The following is a 21,784-nucleotide window of genomic DNA, read 5'->3' on the forward strand; positions in this document are numbered from 1 at the left end:
CCCTGCACTTTCTTGTTCTGGCCCAAAGTAACAAAACTGAATCTCATCCGTAACCTTCTCAACATCTGATACAGATCCACGAAACAGAGCCTTATTCAACTCATTTAACTTTAGTGCTGGACTTTTAGCAAAATACAATCTTCTTACAAATTTCCTAATTTCAGTATGATGAACTGCCAGCATCCTAAAATGGTGAAAAACACTTTGACAAACTTTCCTAGATAAACAAGCCAGAGAGTGACCTTGCAAACCAGTATTCTCTCTCACTCTGCATGGATCTAGTCCTTGAAGCACCTTAATCTTCTGTTTTACACTCTTTTTACTATATTCTCTTAAAAACTCACGTAATTTATCAATAGATTCCTGTCGCAAAGTACAAATACTACTACATTTCCAAGTATACACTGGAGCTTTAGGACGTCTCCCCATAGCCTCATCTGCAATCACTTCTTCCTCATTTCTTGGAACCATGTTCTCCTTTTCCATTATACAACCATCCTTAACTTCATATGCTCGACCACTGGTGTCAACTGCATGCAGCAAACTATTACTTTGAAGATAACTCTCTTCATTAAAAAATGGTTCAGTACTTGAACTATGCATCCATTCTCCTAAAAACACTTTACAAAAGTTATTTCTTTTTACTACTCTTTTCTTTTTGCTTTGTGACTTCATTACATTAACTATTTTTTCTAATGTACGCATCCTGTTCAAAATTAAAATGAATAGTTTCCTTTTTAAATTTAAAGCCTTTTCTACAATGGCTTCAATATCTTTTTTTCTCTTTAAAAATGTTGCTCTTTTCTTATATTTTTTCACATCTTTTAGCAAATTGGACATCACTCTTCTCTGAAACATTTTCCTACGGATCTCTTTAAATGCTGATTTTCTTTTCAAGTTAATTATTTTAGCTTCTGCTTGTACATTAGCATTTTGTAAATTTTCACTATTCTCCTGTTGTTCTCTACTTGAAACAGTTTTTCCAATGGGGGCATTTTTAAAAGTTTTCCTTTTTTTGAATATATTTTTTAAAAATTGCTTTCTCTGCTTACCAGAAGACTTTTTCTTTTTCCCAACATGGGCATCTTCAACTAACTTGGGTCCTCCAGTTGTCTTCAAATAAACCTTTTTTTTCTGTTGTTTTCTTTGTCTTGATTTTATAGGCATCTTTTATTTTCTTCACTGCTCTGCAGCAATACCTGAAAGAAACTAAAAAAAAATACCTTTTTTGTAATTTAAATATATTACTATTTTTGTTATGATAATTTCTTTTCAAATAACACTATCTATCCCTTTCCTACAAGTGAAAAACACAAGAAAACCAACATGAATGTAATCTTTAAGATCAATTCCTGTTTGCACACAGACTCTTGGTGAAATTCTAGACAGAACACGATATTTCTTTTGCAATTCAAAAGCACACTTTTTTTTTAAGCAAAGTATCACGAAATAGATCTCTGACAACAATTCCTGTGTGCTCACAGACTCTTGCTGTGATTCTAGGCAGAAAATGAAATTTGCTTGCCAATTTCAAAGCACACTTACTACTGTTTTCTGTGATTTTAGGCAGAAAATGAAATTTGCTTGCCCATTTCAAAGCACACTTACTACTGTTTTTTTCTGCAAGTGTTAAGTACTCTAACCGTCTCATACATTTTCATTACAGTTTTCAGATACAGAAAACAGCACATGTGCAAACAGCTTTTTGAGACCATGTACATGTGTGACCTTGGTGACTGACTACACTCCAGCAAAATAAATCAGCCTTAGTGATGTTGAATGTATTAGCGTGACTCACTGCTTCCATGAAACACCAGTCTCTTGTGAATACTCAGCCAGATTCTACAGGATAAACTGCTGGGTGTGTGCTAACAGTCTGCTTATGCAGACTGTGTATTTTCAGTAGCAAGAGACATACGCATGGTTACTTCCCAAAAGAACCAGAGAGACTCCAAATACCTCTGTGACAGCAATCCCACTATGCTCACAGCCTCATGCTGTGATTTTACGCGTAAAATGAAATTTGCTTGCCATTTTTAAAGCACACTTACTACAGTTTTCTGTGTTTTTAGGCAGAAAACGAAATTTGCTTGCCAATTTCAAAGCACACTTAGTACTGTTTTTTTCCTCCTAGCGTTAATTACTCTAACAGTCGCATACATTTTCATTACAGTTTTCAGACACAGAAAACAGCACATGTGCAAACAGCTTTTTGAGACAATGTACATGTGTGACCTTGGTGACTGACTACACTCCAGCAAAAGAAATCAGCCTTAGTGATGTTGAATGTATTAGCGTGACTCACTGCTTCCATGAAACACCAGTCTCTTGTGAATACTCAACCAGATTCTACAGGATAAACTGCTGGGTGTGTGCTAACAGTCTGCTTATGCAGACTGTGTATTTTCAGTAGCAAGAGACATACGCATGGTTACTTCCCAAAAGAACCAGAGAGACTCCAAATACCTCTGTGACAGCAATCCCACTATGCGCACAGCCTCATGCTGTGATTTTACGTGTAAAATGAAATTTGCTTGCCATTTTCAAAGCACACTTACTACAGTTTTCTGTGTTTTTAGGCAGAAAACGAAATTTGCATGCCAATTTCAAAGCACATTTAGTACTGTTTTTTTCCTCCAAGCGTTAATTACTCTAACAGTCTGATACATTTTCATTACAGTTTTCTGAAACAGAAAAGAGCACATGTGCAAACAGCTTTTTGAGACCATGTACATGTGTGACCTTGGTGACTGACTACACTCCAGCAAAATAAATCAGCCTTAGTGATGTTAAATGTATTAGCGTTACTCACTGCTACCTGAAACACCACTCACTTGTGAATACTAAGCATGATTCTACATGATAAACTGCTGGGTGTGTGCTAACAGTCTGCTTATGCAGACTGTGTATTTTCAGTTGCAAGAGACATATGCATGGTTACTTCCCAAAAGAACCAGAGAGACACAAAATACCTCTCTGACAGAAATTCCTCTTTGCTCACAGACTCATGCAAAAATCACCACATACATCCCCTCTCAAACTCATAACTCACCTTTTAAATTATTTAGTTGAGAGAGAAATGTGGCACTCAAACTGCAGACTATCAGACTCAGAATATCAGAGCTGTACACCTCTCTCCTCTGAGCAGAACCAATTAATGGCAATGTTTCCCTCTCTTTTTTCACACATATACATGTTAATTACAAATCTCAGTGCTTCCCCCTTTTTTTCAAATGAAATCACACATTTCTATTGGTTGAAAACTTCAACCCTTTTCCAAAAGTACCCTTCCCCCAACTTGACTTCTGCCTGCTACCATAGCAACAGCTCATGGAACACTGCTGTGAGGAGTCAGGTCAGAAGTTCACCACACAATGTTTCATTTCCAAAGAGCAAGAGTGCTTGACTTTTCAAACCTAACAGCAAATCCATAGTAATGTTTTTTGGGAACACATTTTTCTGTACCAATACAAAACATGCTTCTATAAATTTACACATACAGCCTAGTTTTTAGTGTAGAATGGTGTGAAACAGCCAATGAGTTCTTTTTATTTTTAAAAAATATGTATGCCTCCATTTCCAAACTGTCTTTCATTTCATTTTGCCATTCTACTGAAAGACACCTTCAGAGTGCATCCAGATCTCCTTGAAAGATGTTCACAGTGTGGATTGTAGGTCACAGCTATGTCTTCTGGAGTGAAATATTTGCAGAAAAAAGAGGTATGGTGAGAGACCTTGCTTTGCCAAATGTAGACATTAAATGGATTGGTCAGAGAGGGTTAAAGTGGCACCAATTAATGCCTTTGGTGAAAACCTTTCTACATCTCCCACACCCTAACCTTATTATTGTGCACTGTGGTGGAAATGACCTAGGCACTTTAACTGGTGTAGGTCTGGAAATGCTTATTAAGGACACCTTTGTGCAATTGATGTCTCTTTTTCCTCATTCTGCCTTTGTATATTCTAACATATGCCAAAGGCAAAAGTGGAACTGGTCCAACCAATTTTGTCCGCAGATTGACAAAGCAAGAAAGCACGTCAACAAATCTGTTTCTGCTTTCCTCAGAGACTATGGTATGGGTTCTATATACCACAACAACTTGCGTTACAACATGCAAGACATTTATAGAGGAGACGGTGTACATTTCAATGATGAAGGGAACAGAGTCTTCCTCTTGAACTTTAGACTCTGCATCGGTACTTACTTGTAGGTACCAAAAAACACTCAATGAACACAACAGCTCTTTTTAGAGCCCCCTAATATCTTATCAGTAAAATTTGTTTTTTTCTTCTTTTTTTGTTATTTTCTACCGTACGCGTACAGTAAGCTTACCGTACGCGCACCCCGCGATTTTTTTAAAAAACATTTAAATGTATTTTGCATACTTTTATGGCCTTCTTGGACCCCCTGACAAACGCTAGGGGGTCTGCAACTCACTTTGTTGCCCCCTTTCCACGTTCTCCTCCTTTGTTTATCAGTGTGAGACACACAAAATGGAGGCCGACACTTCCTCATTTCGGCCGATTCGAATGTTTACAGTCATGTAACCACCAATCAGAATTGAGCTCGCGCATGGCAGCGTGCGCGTACGGTAAGCTTACCGTAAGCGCTCGGAGCGCGCCTATAGATATATATATTGATTCAAATGCTATTTTCTCAGCAAATACTGAACACATTTACACCAGACCTACAAAAGGCACATGCCTGACCTGAGGACTACCTCTTTGCCAAATTTCAAGTAATTCTGTTCAGCCATTCGGGCTGCAGCTTGGACTAAAGGTCCTATGGAAAAATGCATGGGGAAAACGTGTTTTGGGACCCCCTCTTTTTCTCAGCCCCCGTTTGACGAACCCCCCCGAGACTTTCAGGGTAGGAGCGGAGCGGAGCGCCCCACCTATTTTGAAAATTTCGCGAGGATTTGTCAATCGGCGCCAAAGTTATTCCAAATAGAATGTTGTGGATTTCCTATGGAAACACGGTCCTAACTATAACTACCTACTGGCGACCGCCAGTAGGAAATATATATATATATATCTCCAAAACACAGTATTCCACCTGGGGCCAGCCGAACTCACGGCGGGTGCAACCGGGAAGTGGTGGTGGAAACCACTTATTACACAGCAAAAACAAGGAGTAATTGGTACTCCCAAGGTCCGGTGCACTCACGGGGTATGTGTCGGCTATAAAACATCCGCAGACGCGTTTCTGGCTCTTGCCGTCATCAGTGCGGAAAAGCCGTCAATAAAAACATCCCCTCGCCTGCCGCTGTTAGAACGAAAACTCTGTTCTGCACCGGACCTTGGGAGTACCAATTACTCCTTGTTTTTGCTATATATATATATATATATTTCCAGTAGTGTGTTTTCACCAACGAGCATGCACACTGCAACACTCTGGAGCTATGTATTTTTTTTAAATAATCTTATTTGGCATTGGACTTTACGTGTCTCGCCTGCCCCTGCAACCTTCTACACCGTTGATATATATGAAATTTTCACATGATGTAAGATGCAAATAAAATTGCATGAAGGATGTCTTATAAGATTAAATCAGCGGAACAATATATAGCGGTATATGTCATAAAGCTTCGTGATTTTTAACAAAATAGAAGAAATGGAGGTTGAACTGGATTTTATTTTTTATTTTGAGAAGGGATAGTTCCTACTGGAACTGAAGTAGGTTTTCTATTCCAACTGTCATTGATTGCAAAGCTACATTTGCGTATCCCCCAGCCTGAGCATATAGTATGAGTGACATGATGTGACCCTCAAAACTGGGGGCCTCTAGAATCTGACTGAACGCCTTGACCATTAACAGAAGTCTACCTAAAACATAAGAGAGGAAAAGTACAGGTAACTTGGTTTTCAAGCTTGTTCACATGAACAAAAGTGTTTGGGATAGCTTATAAAAGTAGTCTATATTGCAATTGGGAGTGCTTTTATTATGCTAAAGTGGTCTTGCGGAGCTGAATCTGGTATTATCTGCTGATCATTAAATTATTAGTGACCATGCACCAATGTGGCCATGGTAAAAGTCAAAGGAGGAGGACATATTCATTTACTGAACTCCTCTAGTCCTCAATCTTCAGGAAAGCTAACATGTTGCCTATACTAAGCATCTCATTCTGGCCTAGAAGTAAATCAGTTTCTACTGGTAAAGAACTTGCATTACAGCTATTACCAGAGTGAATGAATGGATGAAACATTTGTATGGTTCTTTTACCGCTATGCATCTCAAAGCAAAAGGTACATACATTTAGGACATTGATTACATTATTTTTTACCTGGACTTCAAAACACCTCTAGAAGAAAATCAATATCATAAAATTCTAGATGAGTCCTAATATGGAGAGGCCATTTGTATCCATGACAATAGAGTAGGGCACACCACAAAAAGAGTGAATTAAGACCTCTGATTCACTGTTGCGTCAGTATCTGAAGGACCCACCGTTAGTTTAGTAGGCCGTAGATGCATTAGTAGAGATAAGAGTAAAGTGTAAAATTAGTTCCACCAGAAAGGATAAACTGTTACACCTGTCAGCCTTGGGGTGGTCTTCCCCCAAACCTCTTGCCTTCCTCCTCAATTTTTGTTGTCCTAGTTTTCGCTGGTCTTAGGAATATGCAAACTTTACTGCTGCTAACCAGTACCAAAGTGCATGCGCTCACTCCTTAAAACATGGTAACATTGACTTATCTCCAATTGGCCTATTTATTTACTGATAATTCCCTAGTAAAGCAGTACTATGTGTATCCAAGGTCTGTAAATTAAATGCTACTAGTCGGCATGCAGCACTGATTGTACCAACTACTTAAGTAGCATTTAAACATGTCTCAGACCTGCCACTGCAGACTGTGTGTGCTGTTTTAAACTGCCCATTTCAACCTGGAAAAATAAACCATTTGCCAGGCCCAAACCTTCCTTTTTAATACATATGTAACCCCTAGGTGGGCCCTCGACAGCCCAAACGGTACGGTGCACTGTATTAAAATGTTGGGCATGTACTTTTGAATTTTACATGTCCTGGGATTGAAAGGAGAACACTGGTGTTACATTATTACATTTAATAAGCTGTAATTTCCAAATGTGAAAGGTAACAAGTTCATGTTTTGTTGTCTTTGGATTTGTAATGAAAAATCCTATCTTATGGTATAGTCGGATTTTGAATTACATTTTTGGAAATGCCACTTTTAGAAAGGTAGCATTTCCCTGACCTAGCCATTTGGTGCCTGCAGACTGTCTCTGGGTCACATGACTTGCTGTAACTGATAGTTGGGCCTTGTATATTCCTCATAGACAGCCACACACAATAGAGAATTTAGGTGTGTCTGGAAAAGCCATCACTAGCAGGATGGGAGGGCAGAACTGCATACTACCTGTAGTTAGTCTGGAGCCAAGAAAGGGAAGGCAAGAAGCCCGTGGATGTCAAAAGAAACCTCAAAATTCTTCTCCCACTTCAAAGGAAGAACCAGGTATAAATATTGGACCTCAGACACCAACTGTGCAGTAAACGTCTGGACCAATGGCTATTCTGTCAGGAAAAAGAACTTCTGTGCTGATTAAAAAGACTGCCACTTTGCTGGACTACTGCCCTGCTGGACTTCTGCCTTGCCGGATAGATGCCTTCTGCCCTCCTGCCTGAGTAAAAAGGATTTGGACCTGCACCTGAACCTGAACCCATGACTGCCAGAGTGAGTCCAAGAACTAGTCTGCTGGCCTCCTGTTCAGACCCACTCTGACATAACAAGCTCCCAACCACCTGAACAAGCGCCCAGATCTGGCTGGTGTAAGCCCCTCACCCCAAGTGGTGCCCCTCAGGTCCTGGACCCTTGGTGCTGCCTCAGAGAGGTTGAATTAAAAATGTTGGGATGTTGTGGCCACGAACGGGCCAGTTGGTGCTGAAACTTTGTCACACGCACAGCCCACCATGTGAAGTTCCGTCAACCTTACTGTTTGCGCTATATCAATGGCTGCTCATGGGGAGTGCCCCTGCGAAGCTCTGATCTGCCCGCTTGTGACGACAACCGGATATTTGAGCTACAGCGTGACCATCCGAGACGCCAGGCCTGCTCTTTGTGCTACATCGACAACCATAAGCAACACTTCTCTGTTTCTCCCGGCTCCTTCAACTGCAAATGGGATACTTTGCACTGGACTGTAAAAGCTACTTTTCAGTTGAACTTACCTGGTCCCTGTTTCCGACCTACGCTCTATTGCGATCAGCCTGAACTTGTCACTTTCTACCAGTCTCGCATGGACCAGATAGCTGCAAGTGGTGTTTTTGGCACAGTTTTCACTTATATTTTTGTAATTGCTTATCTCCAGATCTACTGATTGGATTTTTGTCATTCTTGTCTTGTTTTTATTTATTAAAATGTATTTTATTTTTCTAATCTGGTGTGGGATCCATTTTGTGGCTTGTTTTTATTTTTAACTTTTTAAATGCGGCACAAATACTTTACACCTTGCCTCTAAATTAATCCTGACTACTCTGTGCCAAGCTACCAGAGGATTGAGCATAGGTTAATTTGGGGGTTTGCTTGTGACTTCACCCTGACAGAGGTTGTGGTTGCTGCTTGAGTAGGGTTTTAGCCCCCTCAACCGGTAACCCAGTTTCTTCCAAGCACCATGGCCATTAACACACACGCCACAAAGTGTGAATAGCAGTAGCTGGCTGCAGAGAAAGGAGGCAAAGCAGATCATGCGGCAGTGCTGCTAACTACATCACTGACACTTGCACAAATATGCACAAATACTGGTAAGGAAGTCCCCATCAGAGTGTAAAGATCACTATAACCCAAATGTTCGATGCAGTAAACCTCACCGGCTCGGCAGCAATGAGACGCAATGGCAGATAGTGGGGCTGGAAATGCTGGTTAATAAGCTCTGTCTGCAGCAGTGCATGGCAGTGGATTTAAATTATACTAACTATATTGGCGCTACTTCTGAACACCATTGTGGAACAACGATACTTTTTGGTGAGAAGTTCATTTCATAGTGGAAAGTAGTCAAATTTAGGACCCTGTCCCGCACCCGAAGAGACATCGGCACCTTCTTACAAGGTGTACCGGGGGGGGGGTTATATACAATTTTGATAGAATTGCATAAATGTGCTAAGACTTAGCGCTAAGAATGATTTGTTACAAATTCATGTCTGAATTGAAAAAATACCTAACGGATGACGAAGCATTGCAAGAAGCAAATGTATGAATTCTGCTAGAGTTTCACAACTAACGTGTCTGAATTCGAGGTTGGAATAAAGGCATTCGGGTGGTCAGTGTCCTCAGTGCGCCGTTGGTAGGCTAAGATTATTGTCACCGGGCCACAGATTTAATTTGACACTTCCGCTTTTGGTGCCTTTAAGTTCATGCTTATTATTCGTCCTGTGGATTAGATGGCATGTTAATAAATTACATTATGCGATTCTCACACGCAGAGTAGACGGGCTGCCCTGCAGTGCAGGTGCCAGTGCTTAAAGGATCTTTAGTTCGACCTACTGAAGATACTTAAAGAAGGAATGACAAAGCCAATGTGTTTAGCTTTATTAGGGACACACATGAATGCAACTTTCAGAATACCTGTAAAGGTTCATTCTCGTATGCCAACATATTCACATATCTGCAGGTGTCCATACGTGCGCATAAATACACTCATGCATGAGGGTAACATGGCTGCAAGCAACATTTACATGCACGCCTTGATACCTGTCCAATGCATTGTTCAAAGACAACACACCGAAGCACACAGATACAAACAAGTGGCACAAATACTGGCATTCTCCATGCTTCAGGCGAATGGACGAAAGAGTGGGTTGATGAATCAATTGATTTATAGGTGTGAGCAGATACATAGACGGCGGTAAAATCTACATTCATGAGGTAGACAACAGGACTTGCGTTTTGTTTTACTATTTTCAAATAATTTAACATCCTTCCTACATTTACTTTTTGTGTTGCGGCCGTAGTTACAAACTGTTCTTTGCATTTTATGTGATACACATTCTGCTGTTGTAAAACGTGGCTTCAAAGCCAGAGGAGATAAAGTGTTGGGCTTTGTGAAGATAAAACTACACATCTCTGCTACTAGTCACACGAGACTTGAAATTCAAATGGAAATGTGTGATTTGTGAAATGTTTGTAGAGTGTTCGTTCGCAGAAGCATCTTGGCGCTACAAGAATGAATGTTCTGGCAATAGGTTCTGATTGGTAGAGCTACTAACTACAGTCCCCTTAGATTCCTACGGATTGAACTCCTGATGAATAGCTTCATGCACAATTGTGGACGGTCTGCATTCTTGTACAGACGCCTTATGAGAAGAGAGATATGCCGTTGAGCTCCGATTGGCGTGCTGATCGATTCACTACATCCTGGTTCATCTGGGTGGCCTGTTAGGGGGCAGGGGATTTGAATATGTTATCTTGTGAAACTCAATAAAAGTCTGTTTAGAATAGCTTCATGCACAATCGCCAGTGTATGTGTTCTGTTAGTAGATAACCAGTGAATCTGTTTCTGTTTTGGGTGTATGAGAGTCAAGCCAGGCCTCTACATTTAGAAACAGAGTTGTTACAGAATGCTTTTCAATAAGTGGTAATAAGGTCCTCACAAATGTAAGTTTCCAAAAACAGTTTTGTCAAGCCTGATGGCCGGTGTCTTTAAAGATTAGCACTGCTTATGACCTCACATATTACATCACTCATAAGATGCTTTAGGTCGCAGAGGTATTCAATCTGTGGGGCGCGACCCCCAGGGGGGCCCTGGAGGCGTGGGAAGGGGGTCACACTCTTTATTTGGGAAAGAAAACGGGCCAGACGGTTGATTCTGGTAGTTAACATGTTTTCCCTGGAGTGTTTTTCAGGGACTCTCCTGTGCTGGGAAATCTAAGCCAGACAAACAGCTAAACACGCCTTTCTACCAGTGTGTTGCTGGCCTGAAAGAAATGCAAATGTGCACAACCAGCTAATCTCCAAATGACAAGAGAATTCCACTGCAGTTCTGCTGCAGTTAATTGATTAAATCACTTGTTGAGTGGTAGTGCACAGAGTTTACTGAGCCAGGAAGTGATTGCTTTTAATAGTTATTGTATTTACATAGCACTTACCATCCCTGAGAATGTGTTGAAGGGACAGTTCTGTAAAACAATTGCATTACATAGGGTCTGATTATTACTAAAATCTATGGGTCTCATTTGCGATGAAATGGTGTAGGGCAGCTCCGCAAGTATTTTTGCTGCGCTGCCCTATGCCAATTCAAAAGTACAAGAATGGACTGTATTGGGGGGCGTGGTCTGGCCACGCAGGAAGATGGCCGCCTGAGCAGTGAGCTTCGCCTCGGGACGGGGCCCCACCGGTCATATCTTACCGCCCATTGCACTTGGAGCTCTTTTCTCCTGTTCTGATATAGTCGGAGGATATGGAGGTCACTCGGAGTGAGTTTCCTGATGTCGGTCGGTACGGGAGGTCCTGTGCCGGGCGCTGACGAGGCTTCCTCACGGCCCTGCTTTCGCCAGCGCGTCTCATCTGACGTACCTCCTCGGACCGCGCCTCCTCAGGCCGGGTCTTTCCTTCCCTGTGAGGCCACGCCTTCTCGAATGACGGGAGCGCTGTATTTACTTGAGACGCGCCTCTCCGTCTACTTGATGCAACGACACCACCTCCAGGCTATTGGTGAGAGTGGAGGGGAGACTTTAAGCGCTGCAAGGTATTCGTGAGACGGCGCCCTTCTCCCTGACAGGGCCGTCTTTATTTATATTGCCGCACCAGCGCTTCTGGCCTTTTGCTCTGCTTTATCTTTATATCTATATATTTTTTTTTTTTGGGTGATTTGAAGCCCTGCCGCCTTGACTAACTTACGATTGTGAACTTCACAATGCCCAGCTTTACATATGGAGATCTTCCCTGGCTGTATGCTGCTTCTTGGTCCTTCCTGTGGTTACACCTTTGCGCTCCTCAACGTTGCAGGGGCTTGTGCTCCCTGTTTGCTTATGGGCTGCATCTCCTCAACTAATTGACACCGCACTTTCGTGGTTGAATATATAATATATAGGAGGTCTCTTTCTTCTTCTCCTGACAGGAATGCTCCTCATTAATTTTCTGACAAACATTTTTGTACTAATATTTGTTACAGGAACAGTATATTCGCACATTATTAAGGCCTCCTTTTTCTGACAACGCAGCAATTAATTTTTGCTACACTACCTGTATTACATACTAATGTATGAACATTGAATGTAGATTTATATTGGAGAAAACCAGATTGTTGTTATTTCTTGTCTAAATACGCTCTTAGTTATACTGTTTTTATGAATTTATTCTTCACTTATTATGTTGTCTTCGGTATTGTAATGTACTAATAATAAGTTTTATTCTATCAGCAGTCCATTACTTTGCACGTTTGTCCCATCACATTGACAGCAGTCTTGCTTTTAACAACTTTATTTCACTGCCTTCAGTGTACCTACATACCCATATCCGACGCCAAAGAACGGCCTCCTCACGTTTCTTCAGAGTTTCTTTCAAAAGTCCTTTACAGATGTCTACTACTAAGCACGGCAACAAACATTCTAAACAATTATTTGCAGAAGCTCTTAAACAATCCACTAATATGCCAACAAAAGGTAGTGCACCTTTACCGTCCAACTTACCACCAAGCCCTCCTCCTGCCACCGGGCATGCATCTACAGAAACTATGCAACGTATTCTCCAGGAAATCTCTGGGGTTAGTCGTCGGCTGGAAGGTATGGATATTACAATCACATCCTTGGCTGAAGAGACTAAGTCAATTCGAGCAGATATGGCGGGCTTTTATGCCAAAGTTGAGGGTCTCGATTCTAGAATTCTTGCAGTGGAGAACCGTCTGGATTCACTTCCTAACAAAGATCAAGATCTTCTCTTTCTTCATAGCAAAATCATCGATTTGGAAGATCGTAGTCGGAGAGATAATATCCGCTTTTTTGGTTTTCCGGAACAAATTGAAGGCCAAAACACAAAATCATTTCTTTGTAGCATCCTTCCAAACCTGACTGGTATTTCCTTTGTTCCACCTTTGGAAATCCAAAGAGCTCACAAAATTGGCCCTCCACGTAAAGACCCTGCAGCGCTTCCAAGACCGATTATTGCCTGTTTCCTTCGCCATGAACAAACACGACAATTACTGGCTGCAGCTCGTTCACAAGGTTCCTTCTCTTTCAAGGGTCATACAATTCATTTGGCAGCTGACTTTTCTAAGGAAACAAATGAGCGTAGGAAAGCATTTCTCTCTGAGGCCTCAATTGCGCCAATTAGATATCAAATATGGCTTGTTTGAACCTGCACGTTTTCGCATCACCAGAAATGGAGATTCCAGAGATTTTTATGATCCAATACATCTTCAAGAATTTTTAGATTCCATCAAACTTCAAGATATGGACGTTCAAGTTCAACCTTCAACAAAGGATTATCCTCAATCATCTTCTGCTTCTTCTCTTACATTACCAGATCACAGGCGACAAAGTCTTAATAACCCAAGAGATCGTGGTAGAGACTCTGAAAGACTCCATCGTCTCCAAGAAGATAAGAATTTAGCCCTTCATTCTGTTTCTACTGCTACTTTTACACAACATCCGCATAGGGACAAATCCAGATCTCCTCTTAAATCTCCCTCAGATGCGGATTGAATAACCTTTTGTCTTACAAGCTGTTCTTCCTATGTTTAACCTGTAGTTGATTGAAGATCTTATATTCATTAATCTTTTTACCCTTTCTTATCATTATCAATACTAAGAATAATTAAGTTGTTCTTATATACTATGATATCCACACAATGTTAGATGCGTTATAGTTAGATATATGCTTTATTTTCCATATTTGCAATTTTATCTTTAGTATGTTTCTCTCCATTATAGTGGTTACTTTCAATTTGTTATTCACTATCAATATCACAATTTATAACATGTTATCATCAGTCATGCAATTATTTAACCATTTCGACACTTACTTATTGGATTATTGTTTTAACATTTTATTCCTATTTTCTATTTTCTGTTATTTACATTGTGCTTTATTGCCATTTCCTGTTTATTATAAATATAATGTATATTCTTTAACGTTATCATAAGTAACTTAATTGTTAGTTTTTTTCTCCTCTACAATGGAATGTACTATAGCTTTTAGGACTTACCTTTATTTCTCACTTGCTCTCTCGATTTTCCTTATCGTTTTCCTCACTCTTTATCAAACCGCTATCAGGAACTCTATTCTATATTAATATTCACTCTTCTTAACTCCCTTTCTTTTCCGGGGGGGTCCTTTCCCGTGGCGGTGCTCTAGTGCGCCCAGACCCGCAGTTAGCAGTTCAGGTCCCCAAATCTCTTTCCTTCTATATATACGTTCTTCTATCATTTTCTTCTGATCACACCCTTACCCTTTTCCATTCCTCTTTATTGTACTTTCTTATAATTATTTTACAGTCTTGTTTTATATTGTATTACTTGTTGACGTCATTCTTCTTTCTCAGAGCCAGGGTACCTCCTTTATTATTTTTCTCTTCTCTTCCTTTCTTTGACTCTTTCTCTAGCTAACAACAAAACTTTCTTCAGCTAATACTTGTACTGCTCTAACATGCCACACACACATCCTTTAAATGCAATCACATGGAATGTGCATGGTCTTACTGACTACATTAAGCGGAAAAAAGTACTTTCCTATCTCCAGTCTAAGCATGTGGATGTAGCTTTATTACAAGAAACACACTTAGAATCATTGGAGTCTGAAAAATTATGTAGAGATTGGGTGGGAAAGGTTATACATAGTAGTATTCAAAAAGATGAATCCAATGATGTCACCCCTTCCCGCAAATGTGGAGTTGCAATTCTTCTTCGCAAATCACTTCCGGTTACTGTTTTGAAAACATGGTCAGATACAAATGGGCGTTATATTTTTGCTAAGTTACGGGTTGGAGATTCGCACATTTGCGTAGGATCTGTTTATGCACCTACAGGAACCAAAAAATCATTCTTTCTTCAATTGTCTCATCTACTAACAGAAATTAATGCATCGCAATATCTGATTGGCGGAGATTGGAATGTGACACAAGATTCTATCCTAGACAAAACAGGACCATTAGACAATGGCAACGCTTCAGATAGGGCTTTGCTGGCTGACATAACCTTGGATAATGGATTGGTTGATCATTGGCGTCTTAGTCATCCAACAGATAAGGAATACACTTTCTTTTCTTCTGCCCATGGTACATTCTCTCGTTTAGACTATTTTTTAATATCACAGAAGGTAGTCCAATTGGTTACAGATTCTTGCATTCTGGAAGCAGCTTTGTCCGATCATTCTCCTGTCCTCCTTTCCCTTGAATTGGGACTTTCTAGATCAGGACGGAAACCGTGGCATATGAGCATCCAGCGTCACAGAACTCCAAATGGGAAATTCCAATTGCAGTTGCACTTCCAAGATTATCTTTCTACTAATTAAGGCTCTGTAGCATCCAACAGGACTATTTGGGCTGCTGCTAAAGTCACTCTTAGGGGTCAATTAATGCGTGATGCAGCAATTGCAAACAAACAAAATGTCAGTCGGCAAATTGAATTAGAGCGAGATATACATTCCTACTCTCATTTATACGCATCTTTCCCAATGCTACAAAATCGTAAATTGCTCGAGCAAGCTCGCATGGCTCTAAACAGCCTTTTCACGTCCAAAGCAGAGTATGCTCTGCAGAAAATGAAAGGTCGTCATTACGAGCAAGGTGAAAAGGCGGGACGACTATTAGCTGCACAATTACGTCAGAGAAAGGCAGCTATGGCTATTCCAGCCATTCGAACAGCACAAGGAGATTTGTGTACAAAACCTCAAGAGATTGTTAATGAGTTTGCCTCTTTTTACCAATCTCTTTATACTCCGGATAATCATACAGATTCGGATAAAATGTCAGCATTTCTTGCAAAGGTAGATCTTCCGTCTCTATCTGCAGATGGTAGAGCTCTTCTTGAAGGTGAAATCACTAGAGATGAAATTTCTTGAGTTATATCTTCCCTACCCTATCACAAGGCTCCCGGTGAGGATGGATTTCCTGCTGAATTTTATCGATGGGGTGGTCACAAGGTTATTGACACTCTGCATGCTGCATTCCAGGAGGCGGATAATGTCTCTTCATTAGGTCCTCTATCCAACAAAGCCATTATCGCTGTTTTACCCAAACCAGGCAAGGATCCTTTATTATGCAGTAGCTATCGTCCCATTTCCTTATTAAATTCCGATATCAAAATTTTAGCTAGCATCCTTGCATCTCGTCTTTGTAAAGTTTTACCTTCTTTGATACATCGCACTCAAGTTGGTTTTGTTCCGGGACGTTCCTCTCGGAATCATATCCGTACCTTGGCACATGCACTATGGTCGGCCAAACATCTCCCAGAAGATGCATTAGCACTCTCCCTTGACGCAGAAAAAGCGTTTGATCGCATTGAATGGGATTACCTTTTCACGGTCATGGAAAAATTTGGACTGGGTACACAATTCATTGATAAGATACGCTTGTTGTATGACAATCCTTCTGCTCAGGTGAACTGTGGTGGGTTTTTATCTGATACGTTTATGATTAAGAGAGGAACACGCCAAGGTTGTCCGCTATCCCCACTTCTTTTCCTTCTGGCTATGGAACCTTTGGCTGCCACCATCCGCCAATCTAATGCAATTACAGGTGTTCCTCTCCCAGTCGCACACTCTAAAATATTCCTCTATGCCGATGATATTTTGCTTACTCTTACACGACTTCCCCGATCCCTTCCCTCTCTTCTTCAAATTATTAATGACTTCTCCTCTTTTTCGGGTTACAAGATCAATTGGGATAAGAGTGAGGCATTGCCTATTTCTAATGGCACCACAAAAGCAGCTATACATGGATTCCCATTTCATTGGCAATCCTCACGTCTTAAGTATTTAGGCATTCTAGTCAATAAAGGTTTAGAAGACATGGTTGTAGATAATTTAACCCCTCTAATTTCTCAAATGAACGTGACTTCGATAAATGGACATCTTTGTGTCTCTCTTTATGGGGTAGAGTCCAAGCTATTAAAATGGTCACCCTTCCGAGATTTCTTTATGTCTTAGGTATGCTCCCTCTTCAGATTCCTTTATCCCTACTTCAATCTATAGACTCCAAGATCAAAACTTTTATTTGGAATTCAGCTAAACCACGTCTTGCTATAGCAAAGCTGAAAGCTCATCAATTATGTGGGGGAATTGGCCTTCCATCTATTGAGCATTACTCTTTAGCGTTGCATATTTCCCAACTCTCTTATTTGTTACCTGGAATCAAGGATGTACCGCAATGGGTTCATATAGAACGTTATCTTCTCTCCTCAAATTCAGATCTTTCCATCCTATACGGTAGCGGTTCTAGTCGTTTGGACTCTAAAAATCCAATTTTAGCGGCTATGCATAAATCCTGGCAACGTGGTCATCGTTTATTAGGTTCCAACCCGCGAATTCATAGTAAGGCTCCTTTGTGGAATAACTCAGCTATTCGTATTAATGGTCGTTTGTTATCTTGGCCTAAATGGCAAGCTGCAGGTATTCAATATTCGGATCAACTTCTACATGATGGCGATTTTAAGCCATTTTCTCAGCTAAGTGAGGAATTTAACCTTCCTAAACAACATTCTTCTAAATACCTTCAGCTCCAACAGTGTTTGAAGACCCATTTGGGGTCACCTCCATGGATATTACAACACTCTCCAATATTATATTATTTAAATACCTGGGGGAAACTTAAAGGAGTAACCTCCGGTCTTTATAAAACCTTTACAACTCATCTTTTTTCTAAATCCCTTACACACGATCTTCAGTGTAAATGGCAAGTCCGTTTATCAACCTCTTATACAGATAGTGAGTGGGATCAGGTCTTGGAAAATCTTCATAAAGGAACCCGTGAAGCTAGGCTCAAATTCTGTTTATTTAAAATCTTACATGATTGGCATTGGTCGCCAGTCTAGCTACACAAAGCTAATCTGATCCCTAACGCTACTTGCTGGAGATGCTCCAATCCTGGTTGTGATATTACCCATATTATTTGTGAATGTCCAAGTATCCAATCCTTTTGGAACTATATTGGTGTCACATTGAGCTCAATAATGCCTTTGAAATTACCACTTACACCAACCAATGTTATTTTACATGACTCACGTAACTTTCCGAAGCTTTCCAAACCTCAACATCGTCTTCTCTACACTGCTCTAGCCACAGCTAAAATATGTATTTTACGTCACTGGAAATCCTCCTTACCACCTTCAAAAGAGGAATGGCTGGTTGCTATGATACAAACAGCTTCTCATGAAAGAATAATTTATAATCTTCAAGACCAAGCCGATATATTCCTCCAGACATGGTCACCATTCCTGCAAACCAAAATTAATGACTCCTCTGTCACTCCTATTTCTCTCAATTCTTCCGTCTAAGCGGGATTATTCACTTTTTCATTCTTGTTTATTATGTTTGATAATTTATCTTGTCCTTTTCATTTCTCTCTATTCTCTATTTCTTTTCAATTTCTTTTTTCTTCACACCCTGGCTCATTCCTTTTCTTTCTTCCCATTAATATACTTTACTCTGCCTTTGCAACTGTACGCTTTTTCCCGAGACAATATTCATCTATTTTGTTTATATATCTTTTAATTCTTATCTTCTACACAACTTCCCTTTCTTTATTGGCCTATTGCGTTTTCCCTTTTTAATATTTCTTTGTTTATGTCTATTTCTTTGTTCTCACAATCACTCCCTCCTTTACTTGAATTGCATTAATTTATTTGAGGCTTTTATATGCTTTATTTCAATATTCAATGTTGCATATTTATTACTATTCTATTGCTTGTAATTCCTTATGCATCTACAATTTCTTGTTTTATTTTATATCTCTGATGTACTCTCATTATAAAATTCAATAAAATATTTCAACACAAAAAAAAGAATGGACTGTATTTATAAGATACAGTGCACTCCTGTCCTTTCTGCCGGCGCACAATTTGGTGCCTAGCGCCAACGCAGGCACCCTTGTACCATGGTGCAAGGGTGTCTGCATTGATGGCAGGATTGTTTTTGTGTAAGAAGGCACGCCTTCCTGCGCTAAAACAACCCATGGAGGCCTGTTCCACTTTCTATGTGTGCTACACATAGAAAGAGGAAACAATTGGAGAGAAATAAAGATATTTCTCCTCTGGGGCAGCATACAGTTTTGACTCATCCACAGGTTTAAAGATCCTTGTAAATCTGAGAATGTGTCAAAACCCATGAGAAAACCATCTCCAACGCCTATGGAACGCCCCCCCATGCAATGTAAGGCAACACACCAACTTGCGCTGCATTGCCTCACAACATATCTAGGAGGCCATGAAAAGCCACGCAAAGGGACTTTGCCTGACCTCGTAGATATGGGTTTGCTCTCTGCGCAACCAGAGCGTCATAAAAAATGACGCACCGGCAGCGCAAGGGGCTTATAAATAAGCCAGTATATTTTGGAAGCACCATTTTATTGTAAAACATTTTGCGCATTTTGTAGCAGCATATCTTATACTGTGTGTAATGCAAGTATGAAATAAAGACTTACATTTTCACAGTGCTTTCTGTCACAGGCTGTGACCTCATAGCACTAAAAATACACCAGTCACTCTTCCCCACTGCACCAACCATGATTTAATTCTGTGTCTCTTTCCTTTCACACAGACGTTTGCAATGCATTAACCAATAGAGGTTTCCTAATTAATTATATTGCATTTCCCACGGAGTAACAACTTTTAAAAATGTATTTATTATTCATTGAAGCTGCCCGTTATTTTTTATATAGCTACCTGATGGTGAAAGACGTAAAAAACGTATGTATGTTTTAATTATGATGAATGATGTTCAGCTACCTCCAGTTATATGCAGCTGTAACTGCCAAGCTTTCAGCATCCCATGAAATATAGTATGGTTTTCCTCTAATGCCGTGCAATAAAGTTGCAGCCCAAGCATTACAGCTATTATACCAAGGGTCACTGGAATTATGTAATTGTGTGGCGGCGGCAATTTTAGCATAATTATAGATTTTCCGAATTTGTCACATAATCCATCATCTGACGCATAATCTGCTGATTTTATCATAAAAAAAATTATTTACTCAAAAGGTTTAAAAGTTACTAAAAAGCAGCAACAGGTGTTGCCGCTCTGTAGAAGGCCCTTTGTAAAGCTGCTCTGGTCACCTTTTTGTAGCTTATTGCTATATTTGAGTGTTAAACTGGTACTAAGGAAGTGCAACTACAGATTGACATTTCTCTGGAGAACATTTATGGTTGTCAATGAGCAGAACTACCAGGTTCTAGATTTTTTTTTCGGGAGGGGGTCTTCACGCCTAAAAAAAATTGATGGGGGGTGTCTCGGCATCAAAAAGTTTGAAGACCACTGCTCTAGGGCATAATTGATAACATCACTGATGGCATCTGGAATGGCATATTTGATGACAACACTGTGCATGACCGGAGCGTGAGTTATACTTACATCAGTCAACTATAACTGCCAGCAGCGGTTCCGCCATCTTCATTTGGGCAGAGGAGCCCTCCCCCGCTGCGAGTGCAGGAAAGTGAAAACATAAAATGACGATAAAATGAATATATTACCATTTTATTTTTTACGGCTCCATGTCCGAGCTGTGTTTGAGGGCGGGGCCACTGCTGCTGACTGACAGCAGGGAAGAAGTGGTGCTCACTCCACTTTACAGTACGCATGTCACTTTGCTGGCCGGCTTGCGACGGCCAGCCTTACATGTGCACTTTAAACCTCTCCAACCCCAGGCAGGTGAGTGGAGAGTAGACACAGGCCTCCAGGGCCAGAGGGAGTGGCAAGCCAGCCCGCTCCACCCATGCCTGGTGCTTTTCTAATGCTGCTTTACATTAACAGCAGCGTGACATTAGCGTCTGGTTTAGTGCAGGAGAGTTGGCTGAGGCTCTAGGAGTCATGCTTGGAATGACAAAGACAACACAGAGGATGCATGGGTAAGTAAAACACTATCTATTTTATTATTTCCTTTTCTACCCACTGGCAGTCACTGTGAGGAACTCAAATTGCCTTCAGCATCAACTCCAGAGCTCTCAATCATGGCCCGTTCTAAACAAATCACTGTTGGCGAGCCGTGACGGGGGGCTTTAGCAGTGAGCCTACAGGCATTGTTGGTTTATAACGGGGCCTTCCACGGGGTTAAAATTCACTTCTCTCACTGACATCCCTCCACTGTAAAGTGTTACCACCTGCCACTGGTAACTGGTGAAGTTCGGAGATTTTCTTTGAATTTTAAATGCCATGTTTAAAGTGACATTTTCCCCCAACTGTAATGTTACTTTAACCTTTGGTTATATATTATGTTCCAAGTGCCTGTCTGTGGTTGAATATTGTGGGGTCTACTCCAGTGGGAACTTAATAGGTCCTAATATACATTTGTGACGCTATGCCCTCTTTGTGATTCTGTGCCCTCTAAACACCTGGTAAGACCAGTTGGTATCCTCCTGACATTAGTGCAAACATATATATTATTCCTATTAAGTACATTTTCACAGAAATCTACTTTGATTACTTTTGATAGAGCTTTGCTTCCGATTTCTATAACCTGTTCTTAGATGAGAGGTTGGTTGGAACCTTCACCGATTCTAGAGGATGAGTATGTATTTCGTGTTTTGCAAAATGTTTCAGCTAGGAGTACTGTTTCATCATGCATTTTGAATGATCTGGTAGCTTGAGAGTTCTTTTGTACACAAGATGCTATTATCTTATCTTTAGGTGA

At 40.5% G+C, this 21,784-nt stretch overlaps 1 protein-coding gene across 3 annotated transcripts in view; it reads left to right on the plus strand.

The window, feature by feature from the left end:
* Positions 1 to 21,784, plus strand: part of MCF2 (MCF.2 cell line derived transforming sequence) — an 830,978-nt gene that overhangs the window by 367,920 nt on the left and 441,274 nt on the right. The window lies entirely within an intron of this gene.

Source organism: Triturus cristatus, chromosome 5_2 (genome assembly GCF_964204655.1).
Source record: "Triturus cristatus chromosome 5_2, aTriCri1.1, whole genome shotgun sequence".
Classification (NCBI taxonomy): Eukaryota; Metazoa; Chordata; class Amphibia; order Caudata; family Salamandridae; genus Triturus; species Triturus cristatus.